The following is a 16,868-nucleotide window of genomic DNA, read 5'->3' on the forward strand; positions in this document are numbered from 1 at the left end:
ATCTCACTCTCAAAAATAGACATTAAATTTAGATTCCAGACAAGAATGTAGAAAGTTTAATAGAGAACCAAACAAATGTAGAGTTATGACTAGTCATCAAATATTCCTTTATTGTAGCATTTGAACATTTTCCTGCATGGAAATAACAAGATATTCTCTGAAGAATAAAACCTCAAATGAGTAGATGAGAAAAAAACTAAACTAAAATAATGAAAATTTCCCAGGTCCAGATGTATTCTTCAAAGAATTTTATTAAAACTTCGCTGAAGAACTAACACAAATAGTTTTCAAATGAGTTCATATAACAGAAAATGGTGGAGTGCTTCCAACCTTTTCTTTTTACAAACCCAGTATTATGCTTCTACCCAACCCACATAAAGACACAAGTTAAAAAATATGAAATTATTGACCAACCTCCTTGTTAAGTATACTGCAAAAATTCTCAAAAAATGATTGCAACATTAATTCAACAACACACGAAAAAGCATTCATTGTGATAATTCCAGTGATTCAGGGATGTTTCAGCATATGCAAATCAATAGATATAATTCATCACATAAATATATTCAAGCACAGAAATCACATGATCATCTCAATAGATGAAGAAAAAGTCTTTGACAGAATCCAATATCTCACTGTGATAAATTCCCTGGAGACACTAAAGATGGAGGGAGTATATATATATGAGCTGTGTATGTCAAAGCTATAGCCAACATCATGATAAATGGAGAAAAGCTTCAAATATTTTCACTAAAGACAGGAATAAATACTGTAAAAATGTTCATCCAATCACAAGCAATCTACAATTCAATGCAAAATCTCCAATCAGTGCTTTCACTATTCTTCACAAAAACAGAAAATACAATCTTCAAATTCACAAGGCAGTACAAAAGAAAAGACCCTGGATACTCAAAAGCAATTCTCAGCAAAAAGTATCCTACTGGAGGTATCACCATGTCTGATTTCAAGTTATGCTATAGAACCATAATAAAAAACAAACATGGTACTGTCACAGAACAGACAAGTAGATCCGTGGAGAATAGAGGGCCCAGGTATAAAGCTGTGTTAAAAAAAGTAACCTGACTTTTGAAAAAGATGCCAAAAATACCCATTGGAGAAAAGACAGCGTTTTCAAAAATGTTGCTGGGGAAACTATGTATGCACATACATACATAGTGTAGGAGAATAAGACTAGATCTTCATTTCTCACTCTGCACAAAACATCTATTACAAATGGATAAAGGACCTCAATGTAAGGCATGAAACTCTGAAACTACTAGAGGAAAAAATTAGAGAATACACTTCAAGATATAGGCATAGTCAAGGCCCTTCTGAATAGGACTCCAATTGCTCAGGAAATATGGCCAACAATTGGCAAATCGCTCCTCATGAAATTAAAATTCTTCTTTACAGAATGCGAAACTGTTGAGTGAAGAGGTAGCCTAGAACAGGAGAAAATCTAGCAAAGATTTTTATTGTTTGCATATATATAGATAGATATATATGATAGAGGATTAATATCCAGAATTTATGAGGAACTCAAAAAAGTAAATAAGAAAACAAGCAAATTTATCAAAAGATGCACTATGAACTAAATAGAGTTCTCAGAAGAAATACAAATGCCTAGTAAATATTTTTAAAGGTGTTCAACATTCTTAGCCATTAGGGAACTTCAAATTAAAACTACTTTGAGATTCCAATTTGCCCTACTCAAACTGGCTGTTACCAAGAAAATAAATGACAATAAGTACTGGTGAGATTGTGGGGAAAGAGAAACTCTCATTCACTGTTTGTGGGAGTCTAAATGGATGAAACTATTAAGGAGGTGTCTCAAAACCTAAAAATAGAACTACTAATGTGAAATGTCCTTTATAGGCTCCAACTGGTTTGGAAACCTTGTGGAACCTTTAGGATGTGTAACCCCCTTTGGCAAAGTCGGCAACTGAGGGTGGGACTTGAGGCATTATAACCCAGCCCCACTTCCTGTTCACTCTCTTCTTCCTTGTGGATGGAAGATCAACATCCCACCATTTGCTCCTGTCACCATACCTTCCCTGCCTGTTGCCATGTCCTCCCCACCATGATGGACTCTATCCCTCTGCCAAAACAAACCCTTTCTCCCATAAGTTGTCAGAGTATTTTAATCACAACAATGAAAAATTTACTAATAAATGTGGTATAGCTCAGTCACATTGCAGTTCTACTTCCTTCCTTTCTTTATTAAACTTTCATATCTATTTTCATAGTAACTGCAAAAATTTGCCTTCCCACCTGCAGTGAATAAGAAATTCTCTTTCCGCACATCTTCACCAGCATCTGCTGCCATTTGTTTCTGTGATGATAGCCATTCTGACTGAGGTTAAATAGAATCACAAAATAAAGTATGCTTTCCTGATGCCTAAGGATATTGAACACTTTTTCAAGTTTTCCTTTGTTTTTTGTTTTTGTTTTGGTTTGAATTGGGGGGGTAGTCATGGCTCAAATAAGCAGTCTTTAGAGTGGCTGTGACATTTATTACCACATACACCAGTTTATGTTCAGTAAAAACAGAGAACCTACATAGACTTTTTGGTAGCCTTTTAAATTAAAATAAATTAAATTAAATTAAAATTTTTTTCTTTGGAAATAGTTTCCATGTATCCAACGTATTTTTATCATATCCAACCCTCTCTCCTCCCAACTTGCCTCAGACCTCTCCACATCCAACATCATATGCCGTTCTATTTTTTCTTCCTTTATCACACACTGAGTTCAATTAGTCCTGCCCTTCCACTGGAACATCAGCAAACTATGAGAGGCCACACCCCTAAAGAAAAGTAACTCCCTTACCCCAGTAACCATAATTTGTCAACAGCTAGGGCCCCTCTCTCATCCATACTAGAACACTAACTTGATCCTGTATTGGTCTCGTGTAGGCAGCCACAGCTGCTATGAGTTCATGAGTGAAACAGCCCTGTCATGTTTAGAAGGCACTATTTAACAGTAATCCTCAGCATTCTATGGTTCCTAAAATCTTTCCACCCCCTCTTCCATGATGTTCCTTGAGCCTTGGGATGAAGAAGTGATATAGATCTCCCATGTATGGCTGAGCACTCCACAGACACTTGTTCTACACTTTGACTAATTGTGAGACACTGTGTTAGATGCTATCTACAGCAATAAGAAGCTTCTCTGATGAATGATGAGAGCAGCTCTAATCCATGAGCATAAAGATAAATATTTAGAAGGCAATTTAGTGCTGTGTCCATTTACCAAAATAACATTAATGGATTCTCCCCTAAGTTATGAATTCCCTAGCAATGGGTTCTTGACGGGGTTTAAAATACCAATTATGAGTTTCCACCTTTGGAGCAGGCCTTAATCCCAATCAGAAAGCTGTTGTTTACTGCCTTAACATTCATGGCACTATTGTACCAATGGACATAACTTTTTTTTTTTTTTTTTTGTCTTTTGAGACAGGGTCTTCCCTGCAGTCCCAGTTGGCCTGGAACTTGTTATGTAGACCAGGCTGACCTCAAACTCACAGAGATCCATCTGCTTCTCCTGGGATTAAAGGCATGGGCCACCATACCACACCCCAATGGACATATCTTGCCAGGCCAGTTGTTATTGTACCTCACAGGGATCATAGCTAGGTAAGACTGTTGATCACATTTCTCTCACAACAGCCTACTTAAGACCTCTGGCACTATTTATTGGCCATTTGTATTGTTCTTCTTTTGAGAATTTTCTTTTCAGTACATTGAAGCATTTATTCATTCAATGATTTGGTTATTCTGTGACTATGTTTATTTCTATTGTGCATGTTCATGATGTGTGTGGAGGTGACTGCAGGTACACATGTGCCACATGTGGGGGGGTCAGAAGATAACTTTCAAGAGTGGTTACTGTGGAATTTAGGGATCAAACTCAGACCACCAAATTTCCACATCAAGAACCTTTACCAGCTGAACCATCTCACCAACCAAGAGTATGTGTTTAAGTTTTTCAGTTCTTCATATTTTCTCTTTATTAATCTTCTGTACAATTTTATTTTATCATAATTTATAATCTATTTCTTTATTATGATGACTTTTGCCTTTGTTGTGCAGAAGTTTTTAATTTCATCTGGTCCAATTTGTTGACTGTTGGGATTATTTCCTGTGGTATTGGAATACTTTTCAGAAACCCCTGATTTTATATCTTTTTTAAAGTATTTTTATAATAATCTGTTAATTCTTTGTGGAATTTCATCTTGATGTATTTTCCTTGCTTTTCTTCAGCAATTTCAAGGTTTCAGGATTTACATTAAGGTTTGATGAATTTTGAATTGATCTTTGCACACAGTGGGACATACAGATCTAGTTTCATTCTCCTACATGTGGAAATCAAGTTTTCCCATAACAATTTGTTAAATCAGCAATCTTTTAAAATTTTACTTCTGTGTTATGTATATGAGTATTTTGCCTGCATATATCTAAGTGCCATGAATACAGTGCCTGTAGATTCCAGAAGAGGGTGTTAGATTCCCCTGGAACTGGAGTTACAGACAGTTGTTAGCAGTTATGTGGGTGCTGGAACTGAACCCAAGTCCTCTGCAAGAGTAGTCAGTGCTGTTAACTGCTGAGCTATCTCTCCAGCCCCAGCAGCTGTCTTTTATAACGTGTTGTGAAAAGGGGTTTCCTCTGATGGCTTTCTCACTGAATTCGCTATCTGCGTATAGAAAAGCTACTGAATTTTATATCTGATTTTGCGTTCTGCTACTCTGCAGAAAGTGTTTATCACATCCAAGAGTTTTCTGGTGAAATCTCTTGGATCTTTTAAATATAGTACATATCATTTAGAAGGAAGAATAAATTTGTTTCTCCTTTTTAATTACATCATTTTTATCTTTGCTTTCTTGTCTCACTACTCTACCTAAGATTTTCAAGCTAAGTGAAGAGAGTGAGCACACTACCCTGGTTATATATTTTACAAGAAATGCTCTCAATTTTTTCCCATGTAGCATGTTCACTGTAGATTTGCCATTTATCACCCTTATTATGTCAAAGTATGTTTCTTCTATTCCTAGTTTCTTTGTGGCTTTTAGCATGAAGGTATGTTGAAGGTCTTTTCTGCAGTAACTGAGGTAATCATAGGATTTCTATATTTAAGTCTATTTATGTGATTGGCTATAGTTTTTGATTTACATATGTTGAGCCAAACTTGTGTCCCTAGAATGAAACTAACTTGGTAATAGTGTATAATCTTTTTAAGATGTTGTTAAGTTTAATTTGCAAAAATTTTACTGAAAATTTTTGTGTCTATATTCATCAGGGAAATTGTTCTGTAGGAATTTGTGTGTTTGTGTTCTTTTCCGATTTAGGTATCAGGATAATGCTGGCTTTGTAGAATAAAGTTGATAGTGTTCCTTCCATTTCCATTTTATGGAGCAGTTTAAATAGAATTAGTGGTACCTTCTTTAATGTCTAGTAGAGTTCAGCTGTGAATCCATCTGGTCAGAAGCTTCATGTTTTTGGAAGGTATTTTATTACTGCTTCAGTCTCATTGGTTTGTCATATACTTGTCTAAATTGTGTTTCTCACTTTTATTTATAAAATTTATTTATAAAAATATTTTCATGTGTATGAGTATTTTGCCTGCATATGGCATACCCACAGAGGCCAGATGTTGGCATCAAATCCTTTGGAACTGGAGTAACAGTTGAGTGTTAGCTGTCATGTGGCCACTGGGAACCAAACTCAGGTGCTTTGTAAGAAGAACAAGTGCTTTTAACTGCTGAGCCATCTCTCCTGCCCCATTGTTTGTGTTTTCTTGATTTAATTTCCATGCATCATATGAGTCTCGGACTTTATCCTTTTCTTATATATGTTCCAGACTTAGGGTATATAAGTTTTCAAAGCACTCTTTATTTCATTGAAATCAACAGCATCCTCCCCCTTTCACATCTCTAATTTTATTAAATTGGATCATTTTCTTCTGATGAGTTTTGGTAGGGATTTGTCAATCTTTTGTTCTCCAAAGAGAAAAAAGATTGATTGATCTCGCGTATTGTTCCTTTAGTCTCCATTTCATAAATTTCTGTCCCCCTCTAATTATTTCATGTCATTATTTGCTTTGGGTTTTAGGTTGTTATTGCTATTCTATGTCCTTCAGATGCATTGCTACATTATTTGTTTGAGTTCTGTCTGATTTTTTAAAATAGAAAGACATGTAACTAAAACTTTCCTTTTACAGCTGCCTTAACTATATCCCCAAAATGCTGGTAAGTTGTGACTTTTCATTGTCATTTGAATATCAGAACTTTAAATATTTTTACTTGATTTCTTCAATGACAACCTAGTCACACAAGGGTTTGATCTCCATGTATTTGTCTAGTTTCTGGGGTTTGTTGTTGTTGTTCTTGTTGTTCTTATTGATTTCTAGTTTTGTTGCACTATGTTATGATAAAATACAAGAGATTATTTTGATTCCTTTCTATATGTTAAGGCCTGATTTGTGGCCTTGACTGTGGTCTACTTTATAAAAGGTTGTGTGGGTTGCTGAGATGAATGTATATGCAGTTTCTGTTGGATGGAATAGTCTACATATATCTGTTAAGTCCATTTTATCTATGATGTAGTTTAACTCCATGGTTTCATTGTATCTCTCTAGAAATGTGAGGAGGATATTGAAATCATTCATCATTATTCTATCAGGATCTATTTGACCTTTGGTCATTAGTGTTTAATATATGAGTTTTAGAGTACCAATATTTGGCACACATATATTTTAAATTGCTATAACTTATTGATGGATTGTTCAGCTTATTAATATGTAGTCACCTCATTATCTCTCCTGATTGGTTTTAGTTTTAAGTCTATTTTATCAGATACCAGAATAGCTATGTTAGCTTATTTTCAGTTTCTATTCAAGTGCTTGACAGATTTCTTCAATCCATTCATTCTTGGTCTCTTGAGTGTCTTTACTTTATGGCTTGTTTCTTGGAGACAGTGGGTAATTTTATCTGGTTTTTTAGTTCAATCACTGTGTGCATATCTTTATTGGTGAATTGAAGCCATTTACGTTTAACGTTATTATAATTTTGTTGGATGAGTTTCTGCTTATTTGGATTATTGTTTGTTCTTTCATTTCTCCCCTACTAATATCACAGATCTGAGATTTACATTGTGGGACAGGTTGTAATTCTTCCTAGCTCTCCTTTGTTCACTATTCCTGACATGAATTTATTCTTACCTGTACATTCATGATTGATACTTTTTCTTCATTCTCTGTGTATAATATTCCTTTAAGTAGCTCCATCCTGATATTATTACTTCTACTTGGTTGTATTAATTTATACCATTTTTATTTGATTGAGTTTTTCATTTCCAGTATTTCTTATTTTAATATTTTATTGATTATTTTTGTGTGTATGAGTGTTTTGCCTGCATGTATGTGTACCACATACGTGTAATGCCCCCAGAGACCAGAATATGGGATTGCATCTGCTGGAACTGGAGTTACAGATCATTGATAGCTGACTGTGGAAGAACAGCAAGTGTTCTTAACCACTGAGCAATATCTCCAGCCTCTCATTGCCATTATTTCTAGTTTGGTTTTGTAATGTCTAAAAATATTTCACTGCTATTTTTCTACCATGTTATTGATTTTTTCATCCATAATTCTGACGTTTTATCCATTTTTTCTGACTTTTGCCTCTGTGTTGTTCATCTTCCTTTTCATTCACTTGTTTGTATCCTTTTTCATGTCAGTGATCATTTTAGCAGAAACCCTTTCAAATCTTCATCTTGATTATTTTCTATTTCAGTAACTTCAGTATCTTTGAGTTCAGTTGTTGAGGAGCCGTGATGTCTTGGTTTTTATTTTTTCTTCTGTTTCTTTGTTGTGATTTTTACATCTGCTTATTTAGCTATCTGTTCCAGTTTTTTCAGGGGATAAACTTATTCAGCAGCCCACTGTTGGATGCTCAATTCCTTATACACCTTCATGAAGAGAAAACGAAATGCTGTGGCAACAAAAACTTCAAATGATGCAAGATATAAAAATACATTTGAAATCTATTACAGACTCCAAATATAGCACCAATGACCTTGAAACTGAAAATGGCAAAACTACTGGAAAAGGTGCTTTAAAATTAAAAACAATTGTAAAAATAAATTTGGAAATAGTAGATGCATGAGGTAAAAGAAGGAGCAAGGAAAAGGGAGAAGGAAAAGAGAAGCAATAAAACTACTTCTCGGGCTGGAGAGATAGCTCAGTGGTTAAGAGCACTGACTGCTCTTACAGAGGACCCGGGTTTGGTTCCCATACCCACATGATGGCTAACAACCATCTGTAACTCCCCATCTGTTCTAGGGGATGCAATATGCTCTCCTGACCTCCACAGGCATTGCATGACACAGGTGCACTTACATACATGCAGGCAATACATACATACTCAAAAAATTAAGAAAATGATAACAACAAAATATTTTTTTAAAAAAAGAAAAAAGAAGCAAGGTCAAATAAATGAGAGGATGAAGGAGAGGTATGAAAACACTTATGGGAGAAGATGAGAATAAAACAAAATACTAGAAAAGGAAAAGAAGATTCAAAGGAAAAACAAAAAAAATCTTCAATAATGCAAATGTTCAAAACCAAAATTTTATAATTGTAATAGGAAGACAAAAATAAAAGCATGAGTATTAAAAAAATCAATGATATAAAATTGAAATTCTAGTAAATACAGGAATGAGAAAAACAGGAAGGAGCACAGGGAGCAAAAAAGAAAGAAGATGAAGCTAAATAAATGTGAAACTATTTTTAAAAAGAAAAAGAAAAAGATGGAGCGCTGGAGAGGTGGCTCAGCAATTAAGAGCATATACTGATCCTGTAAAGGACCCAAGTTCAATTCCCAGCACCCATATCAGGAGGCTCACAAATGCCTGTAACTCCAGCTCCTGGGGCTTTAATGCCTTTAACCTCCTTGGGCACCCGTACCCACACACATACACATCATTAAAAATAACAAAAATAAATCTGAAAAAAGATGGAGAAACAAAGTTAGATCAAAGAGTGAAAAGGAACAATAAAGAAAATCATAAATAATGAAAGAAAAAATAAGTAAAAATCCAAATAAACATGTAGTTTTTAAAGAATCATAAGGGAAAAATTAAAGAAAAAAATAATGAATCTTCCTGAGTCTTTGAAAATTGGAGATGTCCATTTATGGTCATGGAAGGGTGTAAAGGTCAGTTAAAGGTCAGTTAAACTATGGGCCATTTCCTTTCCAATGGTTTATAGCATTACTAAACCTGTTAGTGGACAAGGATCTGATGTTCATGAAAACTGGCTTCACAGTAGCAGCTTTCCTGCTTTGTATACCAGGAGCCTCTGGTGGCCCCACTAAGCTTTGCACTCTGTGGGTCGAACAGATTCTCTCACACTCCTGAGACTCCCCTAAGTAGCTAATGTTTTAGTTGGAGTATCTGACAAGTATGTTGGGAGTGTCAAAAACAACCACAGCACTAAGATCTGTATAGGAGAGCCTGTCTTTGTACTTTGAAGATTTCGTGAGTATTAATGCCCCTGCTAGAGGTTTGCAGCTGTAGACATTATGTATACCCACTGAAATTTCAGAAAACTGTACAATAGTGTCTCCAACAGTGAAAGACATATAGGTGGCTCCATAATTTTAGTAACCCACTGGCCTCAAGCTCAGAGCTATCAAACTCCAGAGTTATTTTCAGTTGATGGTTTCTGCTCCTGGTTACTAAGGAATGGGGCTTCTCTTATTATGTGCACTTCCAAGGCAGAGGCCATTTTGCTACCACATATATTCCTCATCTTATCATGGTCCAGCCATCCTGTTCTTACCAAGGGCATAGGGAATATTGAAATGAAGTTCCCCAACCTGTGAAAGTTTCCTGGTCTTAGTCTCCTATTCAGCTCAATTTTCAACAGTAGATTCTCCCTAAAGTGACTGCTTTTGAGTCCTAAGGCAATGTGTCTGCTAAGGGAATCACTGTCTCACCAAAAACTGCAACTGGATTTGTGGTTTGTGAGAACTGCTGGCTTGTTCTGAGGAAAGAATTGTAAAGATTTCAATTGTATTTCTATTTTCTTTTGGAAACAACTTCCCTTCCAACACACACCAGCTGGAAGGTGTGTCTGGTTTCTAAGTGTCATACATCTCTTTTTTCTAGCCCAAAATACTTTCACTTTCTTTATGAATTTCCAAAACATTTACTTATTTCTGTTTTGGAGATAAATTTGCTTTACATTCTGATTCTTCCCTTCACTGGCTCATGCAGAGAGAATTCTGGTCTGCCATCTTATCTCTTTCTTCGCTCATATTTTAGAAGCTGGAGAGAGGAGGGAGAGAGAGAGAGAGAGAGAGAGAGAGAGAGAAATATGGAAGAGGAGGATATTTACAAAATGTAATTTTAAATTAATTTGTAAGTATAAGAAAATTCTGGTTTTTTAGGTCAATAATGTGATCATTAGCAAATTCTAGACGGTACTGATATGACTCAGAAAATCCCAAATCAAAATTTATTAGCTCTTACTTTGTCTCTTCTCTCTCTAGGTTACACCTTAAAAGGAACTATTACACTCTTTTTTCAATGTAGAGCTTTGTTCCTCTTGATATTTGTTAGAGAAGAGGATAAAAGAAAGTGATAGACGAGGAAGAAAGTTCAGAGAACAAAAGATAAGCATAGGGAGTTGATAAAAGTAAGACTACTCAGAATTCATCTTTAGTTCTGACAAAGAACTAAACTATTCTTATTAATTTCCTAATTAAATATTGCTCTTCTCTTTTGGTAGATGCCACAGTGCAGCAGTGCCTGAATAAAGACAAGCTGATTCTTGAAGTCCTTTAAACCAAGTGAGCCCGATCTGTCCTCAGAACTCATTCCTTCTGATTTCTCTCAGAACTATTCTTCAAACCAATGGTGTACTTTATTTCAGGAGTACACCCAGCATGAAATGAAATGGGAGAGAAATGAGGAGCTTTGTCTTATCAGGGAAGAATTTTCTTTCTTACCCCTACTGACCCAGAATAGTATACACAATCACAAACAGATGTTATCAATCTAATCCCACACGCTGTTTTCAACATAAACTGTGGATAATCAGCTGCTTCTAGTGCTGGTATTTTCACACACACACACACACACACACACACACACACACACACACACACACACTTGCATTACTCTGAGCCTGGGGCAAGGAAGCATCCTAAGGGAGAAATGGGGAACATAATCTAAGATTAAAGTTACTGTTTAGCTTAAATTTTTTAAAAGTTGATTACAAAAGGATCCCAAAGACTAGTAAGATTCTTTTCCTAAAGGCTAGTTTAATTTAAATAAGCTAATCAGTAGGAAGGCATATTGAACAGATGCCTGGAACAGATGCATGGAATGATTGCAAACATAACATTAACTTTGGTCAACGTTAGGTAAAATTCCCAGTTGTAACAGAAGCCATCCCCAGAAAAGTCATTTTCACATTCTCTAATATATTTTTTTTTACTTTTTTATTTTTAATTAACAATTTTCTCTTGTCTTTTTCTGGTTTCTTTTAAATTCTGGATAAAATACATTTCCCATTTGTGACGGAACATGGAACTTCACCTTTAGGCCTGATCACAAAGCCTGAAACAGACAACACTTCTGTACAGTAACCTGACATTTCTTAATATATAGTACTTGGCTCCTCCATGTTCCTTCTCACATCTTCTCTGCTGAGCTAAATCATGTTATGTGAAACTTCCCACCACCTCTAAAAGTCATAGCTTTTCTTTGTTCTCTGGATTGGTTCAAGACTCCTCAGGGATTTGGTCTGGAGATATTAGATCCCACCTCATCTCTCTTAGATAGTATATATTAGATTTCTCCATATATTGTACTATTGCTATCTGGTATGCTCCCTCCAACCTTGACACCCAATTTTGGCCTTAAGCATTTTCATTATAATAAACCCCACAAAAGGGAATTGTCAGCTTTCCTTGTAGACTGACTGCTGCTTTATCATCTTTTATAACAGTGATCTTTCATTCTATTACCTAGAAATTCTAGTTTAGCATGCAAAAAAAAAAACCTGCACCAATTTGGAAATTGGATCAAATGTTCCCTTTTCCAAGTACTTGCAAGTTAAATTACCATAATTGTCAAACATAAAGCCAGCTGGAGTGCCAAGTGGTGGGTGTTTTCTCTGTGCAGTTCTCTCTGGACTGGATTTATATTTCCTTTTTTAGTGTCTCTTTTCTTTCCTAAAACTGCATTTTTCTCTGCTAGCTGGACACATTTGTGTTTTGTACCAGATATTTGAGCTGTTTATGGGAGGAGCTCCCTCAATTCTCACCCCGAGATTGGTTCTTCTCATTGTGTCTTATGATTTTCTGCATGGACAAATGAGAGGATTCAAGACACTAACTGATTACCACTTAAATGTGTTCTCCCACTGAACCAATAAGGTGCCTGCCTTCTATGCCACACATAGATGTACATTGTCTTGACTTTTCCTTATGAGGCAGTTGCTTGTGCTTGGAAGTTCGTTGTGACACATCTCCTATGTTGGACTTAAGAGATCAAATACCCCTTAAATGTCTTTACAATTGAGCACGTGAAGATTTTTTTATACTTTTATTGAGTTTTTGTCCATTTTGTCAGCTCTTAATGAAATTTAGACCCCCTTCCCAAGCCATATCCCCAAATCCCCCCCACTGGACCTCATGTATTCTATCATACATGTTAGGACCCATCCAGTCAAGCATTGGTATCCAGATGTTCTTAGGTGCAAGTTCATCCACTGGAGTCTAGTCAGCCTATCTAGAGATCTTGGATAGGACTCCTATGTTAAACCTCACCCGCTTACAACCCAGGGACCATTGTGGAAGAGGGGGGTGGAAATATTGTCAGAGCCAGGACTGGTCCATGGACATAGGGAAACAGAGGCTTTCAGGCCACTGGAACCTTGCCCATATGAACTTGTGGCAATGGTGGCCTCGAGTGCAGGACCCATGACAACTCAATCAAACAAGGGCCCAGAGGGGAGAGAGGGAAATGGGAGGTGGGTTGGCCCTAAACTGGAACTGTTGGTGACTGACTACTGTTGGGTGAGGGAAAGTGGACTCACAGAATTTTTAAACTAAAAATGCCAATGATGCATAAAGGAAGAAATGGCCTCCCCAAAATTCTAAGAATTAGATATTGAAAGAGTGACAGAGAAAAAGACAGAATACTAACAAATAAACAAGTGCTCTGATTAAATGCTTTGAAACAAACAATAAAATCAAATAGTGTGATTGAATTCTCTCAAGCAAAATAAAGATATTCAAAACCAGCTCAGAACAAACCAGTGGACCACTGGCCAAAACAAAGGAGATCCAGGACCCAAAAAAAATAATCTTACCAACATTCACCTAAAGGGACAATACAAGCAGTTGGGCAAAAAAAAATGTTCATGCTGGTACCTGACACTGACTCAGGTGACTTCTCCGGTGAAAGCAGGTCATCATCTTGACTCATGAGTACCAAAACTATACCAAACACAGATTTCACTTCAAAGAAAATATGAGATGCTTTACTCTGAGAAAAATATGACTTACTCTGGCCTGTGAAAATGGAATCAACTTACCCCAAATAACATGTTCCAATGTGAAGCAGATGCCTGAACTTTTATAGTTACAGGACAAAAATATGTCATAAGTTAAAGCATTTTCCAAATTCATTCACGGAAACATCAGGTAGCTGGGCAAAGCAAATCAGGGAAAACTCTAAGATACATTTTAGATATTATGACATTCTTAGCCTTTGAGTCTGTAAAGCTGGTGTTCTGTTAATACATTCCAAAGTTTTACCAGATAGTTGAAAAGATATTAGGTCAGATACTGAGGTGGCTAATTAACAGCTATTGAGATAGCTATTGAGGTACTAAAGATAGCCCATCACAATTTAACTTTGGATTTGTAACATTCCCTGCCTCTACAGTTATGAATTTCTAATCAACCAGCAGAATATTGAACATAAGTGTAGCATTTTCTGGCAACTTCAGTTCATGGAAGAAAAGAATGGAAACAAAAAGAGAAGAGATGAGAAAAAGAAGAAAAGAAAAAGAAGTTGTTCTAGAGTAGAAATATGATGCCTGTCAAATGGTTATGAATTAATGTGTATTCTAAGTGCAATATTTTAAGATTTATTATATTATTTCACTTGTATGAAAAGTCAACAAGAAGAAAAAAATAGAGAACTAGTCATAGCTAATCTGAAAGTTTTATGTTAGGTTTATATAAAAACATTTTGCTTCTTAATAAATTCTAAATGAAGCAGACATCCTTAAATTCACCACTCATTTCTGGTTTTATGTATAAGTTCATAATTAGAAATATAATTTAGCTATTATTATTTTAGGCTGTGTCTTATCCACCGTAGCAAGGTAAGTTTTCCCAGACCTATTTAATAGTGTCCATGTTAATATCTATAAGACTGAAAGAATGTTATATTTCATTTTAGCTCATTGATTGAACAGATCTTGGTTTATATATTTACATCTTCTTCTGCCCTGACTATGAAAGTGAATTAGTAAAATGTGTTTTGGAGTTCAATTTATCAACTTCTTACTATAGGTTTGCCTTCTATTCATGTGACTCTATTGGAAACACCTTTCCACAAAGATATGGACTCTTTTTGACATTTCTGCCTTAGCAACAGTGGATAAAAGCCATTTTGTGGTGGATAAACAACACTAGGAAGAACTACAGATGTGGACTAAAGGCATCCAAGGAATTAAGCTTGCTGAAGATGTATAATAGACATTGAAAATGACTGATATGTTAAGAGGTGGGTAATTCGGTTGTAGCTGCTTGTGGTGGTGGCAATGGGTGTTAGAAAGAATGTACTGTAGTGATAAGATGATCTGCGTAAGATGAAAAGCTGAGGCTTTACTTTTATGAGAAAGCTAACTTTTTGAAATTCCAGAAAGGTTGAGCTATCAGACCAGTAGGGAAAAATTTAAAAACGTAATAGGGTTATCTTACTAAGTTAAAAACATGCAATCTTTTGAAGTTCATGGGAGATTAGCATAGAATATGGTGAGAGGAAAGAAGGTGTAATTTATTGAGTTTAATGACCAAGTACTAAGAGTTATATGTTTGATAGCCCATTTAAAACTCATAGCAATGTAATTATGTAGAAAATATGTATGTTTTACTCACATACAGCAATTATCTTACATACACTCACACATCTCTCAAGTTCAAAGTTGTATTTAGATTCAGATCTCTCTGACTTCTAGCAGTATGATTAAAAAGAGCTAAATGAAGAGATAAAATTATGACTACACAATTTCGTGACTTTATTATAAAGAACTGTATTTCTACTTCATTTGCCAAAGAACGTTTGCATGATACATTCAGAAAATGTTTCATCCACCTTAGTGTATAAAATTTGAAAGAAACAGACTTAGAGAAATAAGCAATTATTCTCAGTAATATAGATAGCATCTGTCCAGCTAGGGGTATAGTGCAATGATAGAATGATTCCCTAGCATGCCTGAGGCCCTGGGTTTGATCACCAGAGTACAATGAATATAGGAAGGGAAGAAGCAAGGAAGGAGGGAGGGAAGAAGAAACAAAGGAATTAAAGAAAAGAAAGACAAAGAAAGAAGAAAAAAAGAAAAGAAAAGAAAAAAAAGGACCCTATGTTTTATACTTTTTTAACTTTTTCCTCCTACATTTTCCATATGTCACATAAGTGGAAATCATCTTTTTTCAGAGTAGGTATGTCTTTTGTAACTATAGAAATGAAGTCTTCCATTTTGAAATGTTTTCTTTCATTAGTTAAAAGAAGCAATGCAAGATTCATTCTGAGTGATTGTAGACTCATGTTGTATGCTTTTAGACACCTTCTCAATCTACAGAATTGAAGTGTCTATGGCTTTGTAATTTAGAACCATTTAGATATTTTCAATGAAAGATATAAGCCTATTTTGTTAATTTGCAACCTTAAGATTCAGAAAGCCTTCCTTGTGGTATTAACTTTTAACCACAACTTTAATTTTCTTATAATTCATTGGGCATATTAAAATCATATGCAATTATGGTATACTGTCAAAAATGCTTTATCTGAAGTCAAAAAACTAAGTTGAAATTACAATTCTGTTTCTTATTCACAAACCATAAATTTAGGCAATTAATTTTCTATCTCTGAGACTATTTTCTCATCAATAATGTAAACACTATCCATCCCTCATATAGCCTTTGTGAAAATAAACTGAGGTAATAAATGTTAAAGTACTTTGTAGACAATAAGTTTCCATAGTAATGTGAAGAGAATGGAATAAAATTGCCACTTATTTATCATGTGATGGCCACTGTGCTAGTTGGTCTCTTATTTTCTCTTTGCTACTCTTAGCAAGATCCAGATCTGCAGGTCCCTAAGAGATAGTGTTGACTTCCCAATTAGTCCACATTTCGTATATCTCCTACCTGTTGCATCAGGATCTGCAAAATAGTTGAAAATACACTGACAGAAAGGTAAACATATACAGAAGAATGACCTTCTACATTATTCTTTTAGAGTAACATGATCTCAAGAAGAAAGATTCTGTTCTAACATATTTTATTTATTCTTTGACAATTTCATACATGAATATAATGTATTTTGATCATATACAGACACTATTACCCTCACTTATCACCTTCTTATTCCTACTGAATTCCTCTTCCTCCCAAAAGTTCTTATGATCCACTGACTCTAATTAGGGTTGTTTGCATGAGCACGGGTGGGAGGTTATTTATTACACCATGGGATACTAACCAGTGACTATAGCACAGAAGGAAAAGACTCTCCCTCTCCTAGTAGCGATTATCTATCAGTAGCTCCTCAGATAGGGGTATATCC

The 16,868-nt window shown here is 35.4% G+C and overlaps 1 protein-coding gene across 2 annotated transcripts in view; it reads left to right on the forward strand.

Moving 5' to 3' along the window:
* Zc3h12b (zinc finger CCCH-type containing 12B) overlaps positions 1-16,868 on the forward strand; it is a 395,620-nt gene that overhangs the window by 309,145 nt on the left and 69,607 nt on the right. The window contains exon 2 of one of the 2 annotated variants that reach the window (XM_008844356.3): positions 14,594-14,807. The exons of the other annotated variant lie outside the window; for it this stretch is intronic. The gene's annotated coding sequence lies outside the window, so the exon portion shown is untranslated. The remainder of the gene's footprint in view (positions 1-14,593; positions 14,808-16,868) is intronic. 2 annotated transcript variants of the gene reach the window in all.

This window comes from Nannospalax galili, unplaced genomic scaffold (genome assembly GCF_000622305.1).
Source record: "Nannospalax galili isolate Female #2095 unplaced genomic scaffold, S.galili_v1.0 scaffold280, whole genome shotgun sequence".
Lineage (NCBI taxonomy): Eukaryota > Metazoa > Chordata > Mammalia > Rodentia > Spalacidae > Nannospalax > Nannospalax galili.